General features: G+C 45.2%; 1 pseudogene; it reads right to left on the bottom strand.

Moving 5' to 3' along the window:
• LOC127642881 (A disintegrin and metalloproteinase with thrombospondin motifs 3-like) overlaps positions 1-19,740 on the bottom strand; it is a 216,424-nt pseudogene that overhangs the window by 131,064 nt on the left and 65,620 nt on the right.

Here is a 19,740-nt window from a genome sequence, read left to right as displayed (position 1 = left end):
GGCTGCTGTGTGCGTAATAGCATCAGACTGTACATAACCTCCCCCAACGCCCCAAAAGATGTCATGTAGTTCCCCACATCCCTGAGGGGGGGAGTGACATAACTAGCATGGGAGCAGTTCGATGTTTTATCTCCAGAGAGTATTAGATACGGCTGGGTCCATCAAACATTATAATACGCATCGGGAAAGGTGTTCCTTTCCTTTCCTATTCTTTCAGGGGGAAAAGACCCTACGTAGACCACATCCAGGGCATATTAGACCCCTTAGTGGGGCTGGCTAAGAACTCTTCCGCCGAGTTTGCAAACCATAGGGCTGGGGAGGAAGGACATCCAGGGTCCATGACTTCGTGAACTCAACTGGGGGTAAAAGTGCACGTTAATGCCTCAGGGGAGGGGGAAGGTGCTATACGCAAGCAATACACCTGGCCAGCTAATCCGTATAACGAACTCTATTTGTTTGTACCTGAAAGAACAAGGGACGAAACCGGCTCAACCCGGAGATTGTAAAATCTTAAGTTATTGGGTATTTCCCAGCCTGCTGCTCTGCAGAAGTCTGCTAGAGAGGTGCCATTGGCCAGTGCCCACGACGACGCCACACTCCTTGTAGATTTTGCTCAAACCCGCAAGGGGGCGGGCACTGCCTGGGTATAGTAGGCCAATTAAATGGTGTCCACGATCCAGTGGGCAAGCCTCTGTTTAGAGACAGCATTCCCTTTCCGCTGTCCACCAAAGCAGAGAAAGAGCTGCTCAGAGCATCTAAAGCTCTGCATGTGATCAAAGTAGGTGCACAAAGCACGCACCGGACACAGCAATGACAAGGCTGGGTCTGCCTCCTCCCGGGGCAGCGCTTGAAGGTTCAACACTTGATCCCTAAAGGGGGTCGTGGGAACCATGGGCACATAGCCTGGTCAGGGTCTCAAGATCACGTGAGAATCTGCCAGACCGAACTCCAGGCAAGAGTCGCTGACAGAAAACATTTGCAGGTCCCCCACCCTCTTGATGGAGGTGAGTGTAATCAGGAAGGCCATCTCTAAGGAGAGGGCTTTCAGCTCAACTGACTCTAGCGGCTCAAATAGGGCTCTATGAAGAGTACCACGGAGAGATCCCATGAGGGGAAGAGGCATGGCCTGGGAGGATTCAGCCTCCGAGCGCCTCTGAGGAACCTGATGATCAGGTCTTGTTGGACTTACCATCCACTGCGTCGTGGTGTGTGGCTATAGCGTCTACGTATACCTTTAAGGTGGAAGGGGACAGCCACCACTCCAGCCTCTCCTGCAGAAAGGAAAGCACTGACCAGACTGCGCAATTCTGGGGTCTTTGGCTCGGGAAGAACACCAATTCATGAACAAACGCAACTTCAGGGCATAAAGCATAGGTCTTCTGCGTCCCATCCAAGGGCCAGACGTGGAGATTCCAGAGGTCTGGGCATGGGTACCAGATTGTGCCCCGTCCCTGAGAAAGAAGGTCCTCAGAGGAATCTGCCAGGGAGGTGCTGTCGCGATGAGCATGAGGTCCGAGAACCAAGTCTGGGTGGGTCAGTATGGAGCCTCGGCTTGTTCCTCGTCCTCCCTGACTTTGCACAGGGTCTGTCTCCCAGTTCGGCCTCTTCGGCAACACCGTCGAGGACTTCGCCCAGCAGTTCTACACGGTGAGGAAGCAGACGGAGGCCATATCTCACATCCTGTGCGTTAAGGAACACCCTGTTCTGCCTCAACCCGGGCCCAGCTGTCAGCGTCAGTGTCGAGCACCCCACAGGAAGCAGACACCCCCCGTCTCACGGACCTCCTCGAGGACCCGGAAGGCTCCCAGGCGCTCCTGAGACGCTCATCCCAGAGCCCGAGATGTTAGCGCCGGAGCTGGTAAGACTACTCTGTCCCCCGGTGCATGGCCGGGAGGAGAATCTTTTGTTGAATTCATTTCATTTGCCGCCCCCCCCCCATACGGGGATGCGCTACCCAAAGTCTTAATAATAGAGCTATTTCCTTTGTCTCTGGGTCACCTGACACGCAAATGCCATTCTCACGGCAACAGTCCAGGCACGCTGGATGCAGACTCCCCACCCTCAGCCCCACAACTTTTCCCCAGCCGGCCGGTTCTGACGAGTCCAGAGGATGCCGCTACAGGACCTCCTCCTCAGTCACCAACCCACCCCCTGCCGGGTGTGCGGAGCAAGGTAAGTGCTTTGAGTCTTTTCTCAGAACCAGAGCCTAGAGACGCACCCTTGCCTCCCAATTCCGTTTTACCTGCTCCGCCCCGCTGCTCCGCCCTGCCGGGTACGTCAAAAATACTCATCCCCTTGGTGCCCCTAGCACGGAGTCTGGATGCGTGGCTTTCACTTCCCAACCCGTCTCGCTGGCTGGCCCGGACCATCCGACTCGGTTATGCAATTCAGTTTGCCAGGCCCCTGCCCCCCTTCGCGAGCGTCCGCTCTACCACAGTACTATGCGAACATGCCAAATCCCTGCACGTGGAAATCGCTACTCTTTTACGCAAAGACGCGATAGAGCCTGTCCCTCCAACCGAAATGAAGAAGGGTTTCTACAGCCCTTACTTCATTGTACCCAAGAAAGGTGGCGGCTTACGACCGATCTTGGACTTGCGATTTTTAAACCGGGCTCTGGTCAAATTCCCGTTCAAAATGCTCAGGCATAAACACATCTTGACCTGCGTCCGGCATCTAGATTGGTTCACAGCAGTAGACCTGAAGGACGCGTACTTTAATGTCTCAATTCTGCCTCGAAACCGACCCATTCTACGTACCAGTACAAAGTCCTCCCCTTCGGCATGTCTCTGTCCCCTCGTGTCTTCACGAAAGTTGCAGAGGCAGCTCTTGCCCCGCTAGACACGATCAACCAAGCCATAGCCCCTTCTACCAGGCATCTCTACGCCCTGAAGTGGCGCTTGTTTGCAAATTGGTGTTCTTCCCGGGCCGAAGACCCGCAGAGCTGCACAGTTAGGTCGTAATAGTAGTAGTAGTAGTCCTTTATTGTCACATAGTCACAAGTACCAGTGAAATTGGCCATCGACCTCAGTGCTCTTATTCCTGCAAGAGAGGCTGTCCCCTTCCACCCTAAAGGTGTATGTCACTGCTATCGCGGCCCACCACGACGCAGTAGACGGCAAGTCCTTGGGTAAGCACAACTTCATCATCAGGTTCCTAAGAGGTGCCCGGAGGTGAAATCCCTCCCGGCCAAGCCTGTTCCCCTCCTGGGACCTCTCGGTAGTCCTCGCGGGCCTCCAGAGACCTCCCTTTGAGCCGCTAGAATAAGTTGGACTCAGGGCCCTCTCTCTTAAGACTGCCCTGCTGATCGCGCTCACCTCCATCAAGAGGGTCGGGGACCTGCAAGCATTCTCTGTCAGCGACGCTTGCCTTGAGTTAGGTCCGGTAGACACATACGTGATCCTAAGACCGCGACCGGGCTACGTGCCTAAGGTTCCTACCACGCCCTTTAGAGACCAGGCAGTGAAACTGCAAGCACTGCCCCGGGAGGAGGCAGACCCAGCTCCTTCGTTGCTGTGTCCGGTACGTGCTTTGTGTACCTACCTGGACCGCACGCAGAGCTTTAGATGTTCTGAGCAGCTCTTTGTCTGCTTTGGGGGACAGTAGAAAGGGAACACTGTCTCCAAACAGAGGCTTTCCCACTGGGTAGTGGACGCCATTTCATTGGCCTATCACACCCAGGCCGTGCCCCCCCCTTGCGGGTCCGAACACACTCAACAAGGAGTGTTGTGTCCTCGTAGGCACTGGCCAGGGGGACCTCCCTGGCACACATATGGAGAGCAGCGGGTTGGGCAACACCCAATACCTTTGTGAGATTTTACAGTCTCAGGGTTGAGTCAGTATCATCCCGTGTTTTCTCAGGTCCGAGCCAGTAGAACTCGGTAACACACTGATGGGCTGGCCAGGTGAATCGCTTGCACATAGCGCCCTTTCCCTCGGTTGAGGTAAAATTGTGCGCTTTTTCTCCCAGGAGATCCCACTCCTTGGATCCCTGGATGATTCCTCCCTAGCCCTTGTGGGTCCGCAGTTCAGCGGAGGAACTCGCCGACCAAATCCACTGCGCGTACTTAATCTACCCTGTACTGGAATAGGTGCTCCACAGGGCAGGACTCCTACGTGGACTCCCTGTGTGCGTATTATCCGCGGTACGGTCCCCTTACAAAAGTGGACCCACATCTCCCTTTGTCAGTCCCAGCTGCCCTCCGGTTGCCGTGTTGTAGCAACCCCCCCCCTTGAGGCTGGATATACCACTGCGCCACTTTCCACATGTCGCCTAAAAACCCATGTGATGTATTCACCACTCTTACCTCCCCTCTTACCTCTTACCGCAGGTGTGGTCTCCGTAGGCTCTTTTTCCCCTGAAATAATAGCAAACTGGGTAAGATCTCCCCTGTCTAGGGTAACCAGAAGGATTCTGACGACTTTTTGGGGGCATTGGGGAAGGGTACGTGCAGTCCGACACAGCTGGTCGCCTGTGCACATAAAATACCTGCCCGCTCCTGTGTCAGCAGTACACGTACATGGCTCAGTGCATGGCGTGATTTAAATTGGACCCCTAGTGTCGCTTCTCCGACACAACGTCGAGAGAGCGTGGAGGAAACGAGACGTTGTGTCCTCCCGGCCACATCGCTGAGCCGAGCCACTGTAGTGGCCGGACCATTTACGGCTCCTCAGAAAAATCCTGAATGAACTCGCCTTTATACCCGTATGTCCGGGGGCGGGGTATGCAAATACTATCTGCCAACTTCTCATTGGCCTTTTTTCATAGATCAGAGGCATGTTCGGCGCTCAAGAGAGACCCCTAGTGTCGCTTCTCCGACACAATGTCTCGTTCCCTCCATCAGGGAAAGGAGGTTACATCCGTAACCTAAACGATTTTCTTTATCATTTGGACACAAACAAATTAAATAGAGCACCACGTTTGCATTACGCTGAACCAGTGTCTTGCAAGTTCCCCATAGGGGGTGCAAGTGGATGGCAGCCAAGAACAACAGAATAACATCCAACAAGGACACTTCATGATCCAACATTAATTTAGGCTATAAACTATTGTCTTTTTTAAAGGTCTACAGTGTTGGGATTGTGAGGTACATTCCTCTGCTACAACATCCCATCATGACACACATTCTTGTGTGGCCCAGCACCCACAAGGGTAAACATCATCTCTGAGTTTCCACTTCTAAAAATACTGGCCTTCCCCTGTCTGATGGGCAGTGTGTCTCTTGCAGCTTGCCTGATCCACAGCAGCACCATGCACACCCTCGCTCTACACACATGGTAAACCTGAATAACAGTCCCACTTCTAAAAATGACTTTTGATGGCAAATGGGACCATCCAGATCACCAGTGGAAATCTACTATGTCTAGACAGAAAATCACTGAATGGGAGGTAGTTCCCCCAAAAATTAAACTTCAGTCATCATTTACTAAACCTCATGACATTTCAGATCTGTATGGCTTCATGTATGAAGTTCATGCTTCTTCTCCCATACAATGAATGTGAATGGGACCAAAAACTGTTAAACTCCAAAAAGGACAAAAAAATAGCTATACAAATATAATACAAAAATATCAAATAATAATAGCAGTCTGTATGTATCCCAAGTTTTCTTATATGGTGCTGTTGCTTTGCGTGAGGAACTTATGGAAATTAAAGGGTTAATTAACTCAAAAATCAAAGTTCTCTAGTTATTTACTCACCCTCATGAAATCACAGGAAATCACTTTCTTTCTTCAGCAGACATATTTGAAGAAAAATAGAAAAACATCTTAGCTCAGAAGGTCTTCCTTCTTGAATTTTCCTTGAAATGTGTTCTCCATTTTTTATTAAACTATCCCTTTTAGTTAATATTCACTGAAAATCTTGCCTTGAAAATCTTGTTTTGACAATCATGGTCACCATTCAAGTTTATTGACCAGAAAAGAGGAATTAGTACATTCTGCTATAAATAACTATTTTTATTGTTCCATGTAAGAATATGAGTTTCAAAAGACATGAGGGTGAGTAAATGATGACAGATTTTTATTCACCTTAACTCTGCAACTTAAAATGTAGCCAAAAAACAAAACAATCAATTATTTCTGGGTTTGCACACTAGTAGTGTGTGTTTGTTTTCACCTCCGCTAAATCTCATTTCAATTCCTCACTCGTAAAACTCCACTCTGTGGATTGCTTTACAAGCCTCAAGCCATAAAATAAAAAAAACTCCAGAGGCTGTAAACTGCTGTGTAGTAGAAATTGTATACAACATTTCATATTTAAACTAGTGTAAGAAGTAAACATTCAGAACAACTTGAGCCTCATGCTGTGTTTTACTCAGGTTTAATTCTTATATGGTAAAACCCACTTATGTAGTTATTTTGAGTGTCTCACCATATTTCATTACCGAGTGCTAAAAATCATAATAATTTTGATCCCAGAGCAAAATACTGTATGGAAAACACATTTAAAAAGCAAGAGACTATATGTAAAAAGCACAGTTTTCTGTGATTACATTGCATCCTGAAATGACAAGATGAAAGAACAAAATGATTAAATTGATTTGACAGTACATAGTCACAGTCCCAGTGAAAACATGAAATCCGCTTAATTTGGAATTATTTGATAAATGAATTGGGTATGCTAAAACAGCATATGAAACCAATTTTGCAACGATGTAAAGGGTTCTGTGCAGTATATCTAAACAAGAGCTTTGTGACTGGATTTAGTTTTATTCCTGTTTTTTCTCAGCTTAGAAAATAGGTCTCTCAGCTCTCCTTACAGAAAACTTATGTGAGGATTAATGAACATCTCTTTGATGGCTTAAGGTAGTTCCCTTCCGAGGGAACTCGCACTGCGTCGTTGAAAACGACTCTTTGTGGAACGCTCCTTAGCGTGCGCCTCTGAAGTATGAATGAAACTATTCCAATCTTGATTGGTGTTGCGTCATGACGTAACATGTGACGGCATAACCGGATGCATAAAAGTGACGCCGGCACACACACACATTAGCTTTCGCTCTCCAGCAAGCGCTCGATGTATATTGTTTGTCTTATTTGGTGTTGTTTGTCCTATTTAAAAGAATTATGGCCACCGAACAGCTCAAGAAGTGCGTGCACCCCTGCCCTCGTTTTATTACGGGTAGGGACACGCACGATTTGTGTGTGAACTGTTTGGGAGCGCAGCACGCACAGGCAGCTCTCGAGGGATCTGCCTGTGAAAGCTGTGAAGCACTACCCCTGAGAGTGCTGCGCTCCCGGTTGGCGTGCTTTGATGAGCACGGTCAGGCTCGCGTTCCCCACAGTTCTGGTCCCGCGTCTGTTGAGGCAGCGCGGCGATTGAGATCGTGGGGTTCGCAGCGGGATCTTGCAGATGAGAATGAGACTGCTCTGGCACTTTCTCATTCTTCGTTTGAGGATCCCGAGCCTACTGTGAGTGGTGCAGAAGCCCACGTCGCGGCTTCTTCTGCCCACGATCAGGTCCCAATGCTCGAGCTCTCTGCTTCCGAGTAAGTGGAAATGCTCAGCATTGATGTGGACGACCGTGAGCCAAGCACGCCGGGTTTCGGCCAGGCTTATGAGGAGCTGGTTCAGGTTGTGACGCGTGCTGTGGCCAGACTTAACATTAGCTGGCCACAAAATGAGCAGGGAACGCACGTCGGAAGCAAATTAGACGAGTGTTTCCTGCAGCACACGTCACAACCCCAGCGCCGGGGTTTGCCGTTTTTTCCCGATCTCCACAAAGAGATCTCGAGATTGTGGGATAAACCACATTCGTCCCGTGTCTCCACCCCCAGTGTGGTCGATTACAGCTATGTTTTAGGGGCACGGGATATGGGCTATGGGAAGATGCCTGGTGTGGAGGAGGCTTTAGCCGGTTACCTCTCTCCTGAGTCGGCATCTTCCCTGAAAACCCCGGCGCTGCCCAGTAAGCCCTGCAGAGATACATCTGCATTAATAAGCAGGGCTTACATGGCGGCAGGTCGGGCTGGTTCATGCCTGCACTCAATGGCGATTTTGCAGGCGTACCAGGCCGATCTCCTGAAAGATTTAGACAAGGGGGAGGGGCCAACTCCCGAAGATATCGCGGAGTTGCGCAGAGCCACAGAGCCAGCCACTCGAGAGGCTGGTTCCCTTAGTAGATTTTGTAGAGGCATGGAATCATCTTCCCAACATATCTGCATGGGTCCTGCATATAATAAAATCAGGGTACAGACTGCAGTTCGGGCACCGCCCCCCAAAATTCTCTGGGGTGGTGCAGACTACAGTGGTTCCGGGGCAGGCTCAGGTGATGGAACAAGAAGTGCAATCTCTGCTGCTGAAGGAGGCCATAGAACGTGTTCCTCATTCAGACAGGGAGTCCGATTTTTACAGCCGGTAATTCATAGTTCCAAAAAAGGATGGGGGGTTGAGGCTGATTTTAGATCTCAGAGTTTTGAACCGGTCTCTGAGGAGGTTCAGGTTCAAAATGCTTACTATTCCTGTCATCGTGAGTCAGAACAGATCCGAGGACTGGTTTGTCACGATAGATCTAAAGGACGCCTATTTTCATGTATCCATCCTTCCATGTCACAGGAGGTTCCTGAGGTTCGCTTTCGGGGGCGAAGCTTACCAATATCGGGTGCTTCCGTTCGGCCTAGCACTATCTCCCTGCACATTCACCAAATGTATGGATGCAGCTCTTGCTCCACTGAGACTTCAGGGCATCCGTATACTGAATTATATCGACGACTGGCTCATTCTGGCCCAGTCACGAGAAATGGTGGTTCGGCATCGAGATGTCGTTCTTGGCCACATTTGAAGTTTAGGGTTGAGACTCAACACAAAAAAGAGTGTGTTACAACCATCCCAGTGCACAACATTTCTGGGCGTTGTGTGGAACTCGGTTACGATGCAGGCACGCATGTCTCCTGCACGTATCGAGTCCCTTATGGCGATGGTGGCCAGGTTAAAGCTAGGCCAGGCCATCACTGTAAAGCAATTTCAAAGACTGCTGGGCCTCATGGCAGCGGCATCCAACATTGTACCTTTGGGCCTTCTACACATGAGGCCCCTCCAGTGGTGGCTGAAAACCAAGGGGTTTTCCCCCAAGGAGAATCCATTTCGTATAATCAGAGTAACGTGCAGGTGCCTTCGTTCTCTGCTAATATGGAAGAAACCTTGGTTCCTGTCCCAAGGGCCAGTGTTGGGAGCGTCATGTCGCCGGAAAACCGTTTCGACAGACGCCTCCCTCACTGGCTGGGGCGCGGTCATGGACGGCCGCTTTGCCAGGGGTCTGTGGCAGGACCATCATCATTCTTGGCACATAAACTGTCTAGAGATGTTGGCTGTGTTCAGGGCTCTGAGGAGCTTCGTTCCAGACATCAAAGGTTACCATGTCCTAGTACGTTCGGACAATACATCAGTGGTAGCTTATCTGAACCGACAAGGAGGACTCAGATCGCGCCCTCTGTGCAGACTGGCACATCAGATAATTATATGGTCCCAAGGGAAAATACTGTCTATCAGAGCAATATATATTCCGGGGGTTCAGAATCAGGGAGCAGACATCCTGTCGAGGCAGGGGCTGAGGCCCGGGAAATGGAGACTTCATCCAGAGGTGGTGAAGTTGACGTGGGACAAATTTGGACCATCGGAAGTGGATCTATTCGCGTCTCAAGAGACGTCCCACTGTCCACTTTGGTTCTCCCTCTCACATCCAGCCCCACTGGGGTTGGACGCCATGGTACAGGCTTGGCCGAGGCTTCGCCTGTACGCATTTCCCCCGATCGCTCTGCTCCCGGGAGTCCTGGAAAGGGTCCGCCAAGAGGGCATCAGTCTTCTTCTGGTTGCCCCGATGTGGCCGGCCCGAGTATGGTTCTCAGACATAATTTCACTCCTGATAGCTCCGCCATGGCAGATTCCTCTGAGGAGGGATCTGTTGTCTCAGGCAGGGGGCACAGTCTTCCACCCTCGTCCAGAGCTGTGGAAACTGTGGGTCTGGCCCCTGAGGGGGTTCAGTACCTAAATGCTGGTGGTTGAAAGCATACTTAGCTCTAGGGCTCCGTCTACTAGGAGATTATATGGCCTCAAGTGGAATGTGTTCTCCACTTGGTGTAGAGAACATGAATTAGATCCAGTTAACTGCCCGGTGGCTTCAGTTCTGGAGTTTCTTCAAGATCGTTTCTCTGCGGGTCTCTCCCCTTCCACACTTAAGGTGTACGTGGCTGCCATTTCGGCGTTCCATGCACCACTGAGTGATGGGCCTCTGGGGAGGCACCAGCTGGTCATTCGTTTTCTCCGTGGTACATGGAGGATGAGACCGGCAACCAGGTCCAGGGTTCCTGCCTGGGACCTGGCGGTGGTTCTCGAAGGGTTATCCCTGGCCCCCTTCGAACCCCTTCAGTCGGCTTCGCCCAAGGACCTGACGTTCAAGATGGCTTTTCTCTTAGCTATTACCTCTCTAAAGAGGGTGGGTGATCTTCAAGCCCTGGCAGTGACGCCAGCTTGCTTGGAGTTTGCCCCTGGCGGAGTTAAAGCCATTTTGCACCGAGACCTGGCTATGTGCCTAAGGTGCCATCTAACACGGCACGGTCTACGGTCCTGCAGGCATTTCATCCTCCACCTCATGTGTCGGCAGAAGAAGAGAGGCTCCATTTGCTCTGCCCTGTCAGAGCTTTGAGCGTTTACCTCGAGAGGTCCTCTTCCTGGAGGAGGTCGGACCAACTGTTAGTGTGTTTTGGGTCACCTAGGAAGGGGCTCCCTGCCTCGAAACAAACCATTAGTAATTGGATTGTTCAGGCTATTATCTCGGCCTACAAGGTGCGCAATTTGCCTTCACCTTAGGCCGTAAGGGCTCATTCAACTAGAGGCATGGCGTCCTCTAGGGCTCTCTTATCGGGAGTACCCCTCCAGGAGATCTGTGAAGCAGCCGGTTGGGCTACCCCGCACACTTTCATCAGGTTTTATAGTCTGCACCTCCCTAGTACGCCTGGCGCACGTGTGCTCTCGTCCTAGCTGAGTGCCTGAGTTCAGTTTCACCCTAGGAAAGGCCTTTTTTTGGTGCGTGGCCTAGTGGGCATTCGTTCCCCAAAGAGTCGTTTTCAACGACGCAGTGCGAGTTCCCTCGGAAGGGAACGTCTCGGGTTATGACTATAACCCTTGTTCCCTGAGAAGGGAACGAGACACTGCGTCGTCCTGCCACGCCCCTCAAGGCCTGAGAGCGGCTTGCTTCATCGCTAGGCTAATGTGTGTGTGTGCCGGCGTCACTTTTATGCATCCGGTTATGCCGTCACATGTTACGTCATAACGCAACACCAATCAAGATTGAAATAGTTTCATTCATACTTCAGAGGCGCACGCTAAGGAGCGTTCCCCAAAGAGTCGTTTTCAACGACGCAGTGTCTCGTTCCCTTCTCAGGGAACAAGGGTTATAGTCATAACCCGAGACGTTTTCATTCCCTGGAAGTATAAACAATTAGTAGGCAACAGTGTGCTTTTAACAAACAGCATTGGGATCAAAAGATGCTGCAGAAGGCAGTTTAGAAGGAATTCTTTCCACGTGGCACTGAAGGATAACAGCATGATATAATGTGCTGGAAGCTACTTTTACTCTTTATTAGGACATACGAGAACTCTTGAAAATAAGACCAGCTGAGTTAGCAAATGTTAGCATCCTAAAATTTAAGTAAGGCAGTTTTCAGGGGGGGTGTTACTGTATGATGAGTTCTTCATGAGCCAACATTTAATTTTGACTCTAAACCATTTTCTTTGCCACAATATCGTATGATCTTAATTCATTTGTATTTTTCTGTTTGTTCCAAAGTTTAATGAACATGAAAGGCTGGATTTTCCATAAATCAGATAAAACAGAATTAGTCCTTGTAGCTATCAAAGACACTAAAAATCTGGGAGAGAAAATTTATTTTCTTTATGCCACTGAGGTTCTGTGTCATCTTCGATCTCCGATGTCAATATATTTTTCCACAGTGAAGGCAATTATGATGCTAATCAGTTTTGATTATTATCAGATTTATATTGCTTGAACGACAGTTCAGATTAGTTTGGATAAACAGACTGAATGTCCAAAGGTGTCTTAAATTTAAAAAATGGCACAGTATGAAATTTACCATTACAGCTGTTCAGAACAGATGCAACTGGGCAAAGTGGTATCGCAAGCTGTGAATCAAACATTAGGGAGTTAAGGTCATTCTGGCTGTTCAATTACTATGTTTGCATTAAGCACAAGCCTTTTCAATGCCAGTGGCAAACCCAGGACTGTAATGTTTGATAATGAGGTGTGATTTTGGCCACACATGTTTTGTCTCCAGCAGGAAACTTCTCATTTAACAGCATAATTAATGCACAAATCACATAATTGCTTTCTAAAAAGCCTTTGTGCAGAGGCCATTTGCACCTTTGTAAATACTTTGAATATTAGCCTATGAACTATGCACTACACAGGCTTATCGCCACAAATTAGCTCCAAATATTTGTCATTGCACAAATCCATGCATGATTATTAAAATCAGCAGATATTTGAAAGTTGTTGCACAGCTCTCTGAAAAACACATTGATTCTTATTAGTCAATCATGGCATTTAGCTGTGAAATATCTTTTTATAATGTTGGTTGTCATTGGCAACACTGTATAATTGACTGCTCATCAGAGAAACCAACAGTTTCTACATTGGTATGATCGTGTTCTGTGTCTCCATGCAAGTAAACTAATAAAATAAGTTTAACTCAAATCAATATTTCATAAATATTAAAATGTATGTGTAAATTATGCATGTAATATGTGGGATAATGTACAGTCAGGTGGTGATTATCGCAAAACAAACATTAGGACTGATTAGGTTGATTGGGACTCTCAAATGGTCTCTTCTCACATTATAAAATTATTTAATAAACTCAAAGTTTATTAGTTTATAAACCAATATTTTATGTCCATTTATCTTTATTAGATAAGTGTAATAAGCAGCATAATGTTAATTGTGTATTTTCCCTTACAAATATAACGTTTTTCATAAAGCCCTCTATGCTTCCAGGTGTTAACAACCGTCATGACAACTCACCCCCCTTTCAGAAAACTGACACTGACATGGACAAGACATCTGACAGCAAAATCTCAAAGCACAGTATCCTTCAAAGTCAAAAGGGAAAAGAGTGTAGAAAGCATCCCTGTCATACTGATGTATTGTTGTTTATGCTGTATGAATAATATAAAAAAGTGTTGGTGTCATTGGGTTCAGCTCTCTAAGGGCTCCTGTCAACCTTGAACAGTGCACTATAAAAGTATAAGAATGAATGTCTATAATTAATTTATGTGCTAAGGTGAAGCCAAAAGTCTTTGCATTCTACCCATAACACTCCAGTGAGTTGCAAGAAGCTTAAAGGATGAATCATGTTTGATGACTGAATGTAGAAACTGTGCAACTACATTGACTGTTACACTTTGTTTTGTAACATGAAATGGCCCATGGGGATGGCCTCTTAACAACCCAGACGTTTACACCCCCACCACCACACACACACACTCACACACACACAGTCAGGCCATGAAGTTTTTTCCCAGACAACATTTTGCCTCCTCAGAGCATAAAACAGATGCGGCCACATTGACAGAAAGGCTTTTTTAAGAAAAAGTCTTAATTTCAAGCCATGATGCATTCAAAAGAAGAAGAAAAACCTCAAAAAGCAAGTAAAAGTGTATTGCTTCTCAACATATAAAATTAGTTGGGTAAAAATGTCATTAAAGGTGAAATTTGTAATTTTTTGTTAATGTTCAAATACTTAATCCTATCCAAGTAAATCAATTTCCCCCAAAGATGTGGCTATGTAAATTTCACAACATTGCTGTTTGTTTGAGCATTAAGACTAGCCAACACAGCAACAATGGCTCAGAGATTATAGTGCCACTAGAGGCACAGAACTACACATTTCATTCAGCTTTATTTAATTTTTTTTTTTCAAAAACCTCACAGCTCTTGAAGATTCCCTCATTTCTTGTATTTCTTTAAATAAACTATCCATGGAATAAAAAAAGTGGACATCATTCTGTGCTCCAAGAATTCTGAGAATTCTTTCTATTTGCTGCTGTCTAATTCTAGCCTACCTTGCACAGACAGGAAAGAATATGGTACTGTGATACAGCCATTCCTGTTTCCCTGCCAGATAGCAAGGCAAAGGGGTGTTTCAATGGAACGAAGACGCATTCTAACCAACTCTGATACGATGACACATTCAAATGGTGTGAAAATTCTTTCAAAGTTATCTTCAACTTGAAGTACTTTTGAGCCAAGATTGGAGGATAATTATAACAATAGCTCATGAAGAAAATCATCAAAAAGGTCCTCAAAAACTATGGCTAATTTTCTAAAGGGAAAATGGAAAGAACAGCGTGTCAATTATGAATTTCACAGAACAATTCATTTGTGAGGAAATTGTGCCAATACACTACAGCGACACGCGACATATGACAACCTCACCTGGTCCCTCAACATCAGTTCTATTGTCAAGAAAGCCCTGCAGCATCTCTACTTTCTTTGAAGGCTGAGGAAAGCACATTTCCCACCCCCCATCCCCACTACATTCTATAGAGGGACTATTGAGAGCATCCTGAGCAGCTGCATCACTGCCTGGTTTGGGACTTGCACCGTTTTGGACCGCAAAGCCCTGCAGAGGACAGTGAGGACAGCTGAGAAGATCATAGGGGTCACTTTTCCCTCCATCAAAGACATTTACACAAAACTCTGCATCCGCAAAGCAACCAGCATAGTGGATGACCCTACACACCCCTCACACAAACTCTTCACCCTCCTGCCATCTGGCAAGAGGTACCGAAGAATTCGGGCCCTCACGGCCAGACTGTGTAACAGCTTCTTCCCCCAAGCCATCAGACTCCTCAATACTCAGAGACTGGACAGACACACACACACATGTCCTGAGTTGCACACAAACAAAACAAAGGTTCTCTAATGCTGAAACGGAGGGCCGCACATTTTGGAATCCCTCTCTGGTTTTATGACACAAATACTGAGTTTGGCGTATGGTTCCAATTAAAACTTGAGAAATTGTGCATCAGCTATGACTTTTGCTGAAAGAGATCAAGCTTAAATTCTCATATCCATACACCATATTTTATATCTTGAATTGGCAATTTATCAACAATGAACATATGGCTTTAAGTTTAATAAAGTGAGAAGCAAGGTAACTGATGGATGCAGAGAACATTTTAATTGACTCCAGGATCAGTATTGGCCATGGTACTCCACGAGAAGAATTATAGAAACCAAGAATCACACAGTTCTTTTATATTCTCTAATGAGCTTATTCTATTCACTAAGTGAATTAAAGACCTACAGCATTACGGAGAGCAGATTGGCTTTGGAAACTTATATATCTGCACTGTTCAGAAAACCAAACAAATACAAGCTTTAAATACTAATCCCTTTTCTCTTCTAGTCTAATGAAACAAACAACAAAGTAAAACAATTCTTTTCAGCACTGAAGAAAATTGAGAGGGACTAGGGCTGGGTGATACAGCGACATAAAATATATTTAGATATTCTTCAGCCTTCTGTTGTTATTCAAAATCTCAAATGTACAGTATCAATTTGCACTGAAATTACTTTAAATGTCTTTTTTTGAACAGAAGATTAAAAAAACTGACAAAGTAAAATACAAAAAAAGAAATATTACAAATAATCAAAGCATGTTTTCCACACTGTTTCACTACACATGCATATTTAATCACTTTTATAAATGTAACAATATTTAGTACTATTAACCTACATTAGGGCTGGGCGATATGGCCAAAATTGTTATCACGATAATCTTTTTCATATTGTTCGATATCGATATTTATCTCGATATACATTTACACATTGCACTTTCTTTTTTTTTTATTTCAAAGTTGACGGAAGAAAAGAAGAAAAAATGTATTCTAAACAGTCAAAATAGTCTCTACAAAACTGCACAGGGGATCCAGAGACGGCCAAACCAGTGGGGTCTGCGGGATCTTTTACCAATTTTACCGTCTTTTACCGTTTAGCAATTGAAAATGAATGTTAAAAGATCATCTGTTTGTTATGAAGCATAGTGATAGCAGTCCAGTATTTGTTGGAATGTTTTTACATTAAAATTAAATATTTTTTATATTTTCTTAGATTCAGATACCCAAGTATGGGGCATAGAAGCCCTTGTGACTGTGGAATGATGCTGAATGTGGGTTCAGGGGCGTCCCGAGAGAAAATTTAGAAAACGTTTTTTAAAACATTTAAAAAACTGTTGTATATTTTCATTAAAATGAGAGACTAGTCTACCAACTAGTAATTTTAGTCTTTCCTTATCCATTCCAGACATCTAATTAATTTTCACAAAATTAGAACAGAAATCGGTTTGTTTATTATTAAAGGCTCGTAACATGCTGATTAATAAAGATACATTTAGAAGGGAAAAACTTTATGTTCTAAAGTCCTATTTAGATTACAGCTCTCTTTATCTCGCCATGTCGGTTTCACCTTTTATATTTTAATTGACATTTTCTGACATATGCTTGTGCATTGTAGTGGGCTTATGTGTTTATGTGGCTGTTTTCATTTTCCTGTTTGTATTGAAGGCTCACCAAATTTCTTCAAGCTCGGTGACCTTCCGTTTGCCAATTCTGGTTCTTCCCCTTGAGTCAGGCTGGGGGCACAAGCCGAAAGTGGTACATCTTTGCAGATCCCAGACCATAATAGACAGGGATTCTCAAAGATAGCTCAGTCTTTTTATCACTTTCTATCTCTCATTCTTGATCTAGTATGTTTAATTTGCAAACAGATCCAACCCTTCAACTGTAACATGTTAATATATTAATAATGTAGCTCTATTAACATGTTAAAGAGTGGTATGCTGCTGCTGTTGACAACAATAATTGTCATTCCCTTCGGTTAAACCCATCTCTCCAGGGGTTGGAGCCAATCTTTACAGCCAGTGACAAATCACCAGAGGAGTAAATGTGACACTGCAGCAATACAAAGTAGTTGTCCAGCAGCCTGGCCTGCAATTTACACTAAATGGGTTCATCAATGTTCTGATGTTATCTGTTTCACTAGGCCTCATGAACTTTTATATAGATGACTCATAGACCACCGAGGGAAACTGGATCTAGATTACGTTGGCAATTCTGATTTGCTATTCCAAACCAGAACTCGGTGGCAAGTTTGTTGTAATCTCACAGCTGTGTAAAAGTTGTTGCTGTTTCATTTAGGAGCCTTGCTGTCATCCATTACTACAACTGTGCACTGACATATTAATAAAACTGCATTAGCCTTGTTAAACAGATTGAGTTGTTCCACTCACTTGTAATATTCTCTTTGACAAACTGGTATTTATCTGCATGAAAGCAAAAACTCTTAAGTGACCATCTATTCTGCGGTGATGGGGAACACCCAGTACTGTGTTCGTATAGTACTAGGGATGTGTAAAACTACATATTTTCAAAATTGACTAGAAGGTAGGTGACTGGACGATTTGTTAACTATGGTCTTAATGAATCCCTGGATAATTAGGATGTTTTTTTAATTCATCTGACCCTAATTTGAAGCATTTCTAAGGGTGCATTTACATAAAATGGCAATTTTCAGATGTATTCCCAAACAGTGTTGGGAGTACCTTGTTACAAGTAATGCGCGTTACATAATCAGAGTATGAGGGAATTATAATAAAAATTTCAAAATAAGTAAATACATTGCTGTCATGACGTGATGTGAAATAAAGCAGAGCCATAAATGGCATTCTGCTGAAACGAAACTTGCATATCTGAGCGTCTAAAAAGGAAACACCCCGACATTATATCTATAATGCATCCTTTTTTTAAGTTAAAACAATAAGGAAGTGGTTTATATAAGGTTTATATCTTGAATATAAATATATTTTGTCTTTACTGTCCAGACAGAAGTATATACAAGTGAAAAAAACACACGTATATGCAAAATACACTTATAGGCCTATTCAAGATACATTATCTGAAAGCAAGTCCTAATATCTTCTATGTTGCTTCTCAAGTATATGTTTATTCTTAAGGATATGTAGATCATTTTAAATGGAAAACAAGACAAAAAACACTTGATAACAATAGGATATTTTGTAGTGACAATAAAAAATCCAAGTATTTTTCCTCTTTAATTCAGATAATGTCATTTAGAGGTATTTTTAAAAGATAATTTTTTCCTCTTTATTGTTAGTAAGCACAATACAACATTTTATGTCAAGGCACAAGCTGAACAGTCGGTTAAGAGCTAATGATTAATCATTGCAATAATCGTCCGAATAGTAAAATAGTCGTTCTAATAATCGTTAGATTAGTCAATTATCAAAATAATCGTTAGTAGCAGCCCTAAGTATGCAGAGAAAATGACTTAGTTTCCACACTTTGGTTTTATAATAAACAAGTAGTTTGATTCATGAAACAAACAGCTTTTAGGAAATTTTTGTAGCTTTAAAAATTATTCCAAAAAAGTTGTATCAACATGTGCCTTTGAACTTGTATGCAATCAACCAGTGGCTTCTGTATGCACCATGGATCAACTCAAAACAAGCGTGCTCTGAGATGACTTTAGTGAAAAGTATCTTTTTATTATCACACATTCCAAGTTATGCTTGCATTCCACACTGAAATTTATCCTGACTTTTGAAAAGCATCTTAAGTTGACACTGACATTGTCGATGGGCAAAGCACATGATGACATATATGATGCAGGTTCAAGTGTTGGATATTACTCATTATTCATGTTGAATAATATATACAACCCTCCATCTGGCCCTCACCCACCTAGACAAAAAGGACTCATACGTTCGAATGCTGTTCATAGAATTCAGCTCAGCATTCAACACGATAATTCCTCAGCACCTGATTGGAAAGCTGAACCTGCTGGGCCTGGACACCTCCCTCTGCAACTGTATCCTGGACTTCCTGACTGGGAGAACTCAGTCAGTCTGGATCGGGAACAGCATCTCCACCACCACCACACTGAGCACGGGGGCCCCCCAGGGCTGTGTGCTCAGTCCACTGCTGTTCAACCTGCTGACTCACGACTTTGCAGCAATGCACAGCTCGAACCACATCGTCAAGTTCGCCAATGACACGACCGTGGTGGGTCTCATCAGCAAAAACGACGAGTCAGCATACAGAGAGGAGGTGCAGCGGCTAACGGACTGGTGTAGAGCCAACAACCTGTCTCTGAATGTGGACAAAACAAAAGAGATGGTTGTTGACTTTAGGAGAGCACAAGGTGAACACTCTCCGCTGAACATCGACAGCTCCTCTGTGGAGATTGTCAAGAGCACCAAATTCCTTGGTGTTCACCTGGCGGAGAACCTCACCTGGTCCCTCAACACCAGCTCTATTACCAAGAAAGCCCAGCAGCGTCTTTACTTTCTTCGAAGGCTGAGGAAAGCACATCTCCCACCCCCCATACGCACTACATTCTATAGAGGGACTATTGAGAGCATCCTGAGCAGCTGCATCACTGCCTGGTTTGGGACTTGCACCGTTTCGGACCGCAAAGCCCTGCAGAGGATACTGAAGACAAATGAGAATATCATCGGGGTCTCTCTTCCATCCATCCATCAAAGAAATTTACAAAAAACACTGCATCCGCAAAGCAACCAGCATTGTGGACGTCCCCACACACCCCTCACACAAACTCTTTAACCTCCTGCCGTCTGGCAAGAGGTACCGAAGCATTCAGGCCCTCACGACCAGACTGTGTAACAGCTTCTTCCCCCAAGCCATCAG

Source organism: Xyrauchen texanus, chromosome 4 (assembly GCF_025860055.1).
Source record: "Xyrauchen texanus isolate HMW12.3.18 chromosome 4, RBS_HiC_50CHRs, whole genome shotgun sequence".
In the NCBI taxonomy this organism is placed as follows: Eukaryota; Metazoa; Chordata; class Actinopteri; order Cypriniformes; family Catostomidae; genus Xyrauchen; species Xyrauchen texanus.
Note: the sequence above shows the minus strand (reverse complement) of the source record. Positions and strands in the feature narration are given on the sequence as shown.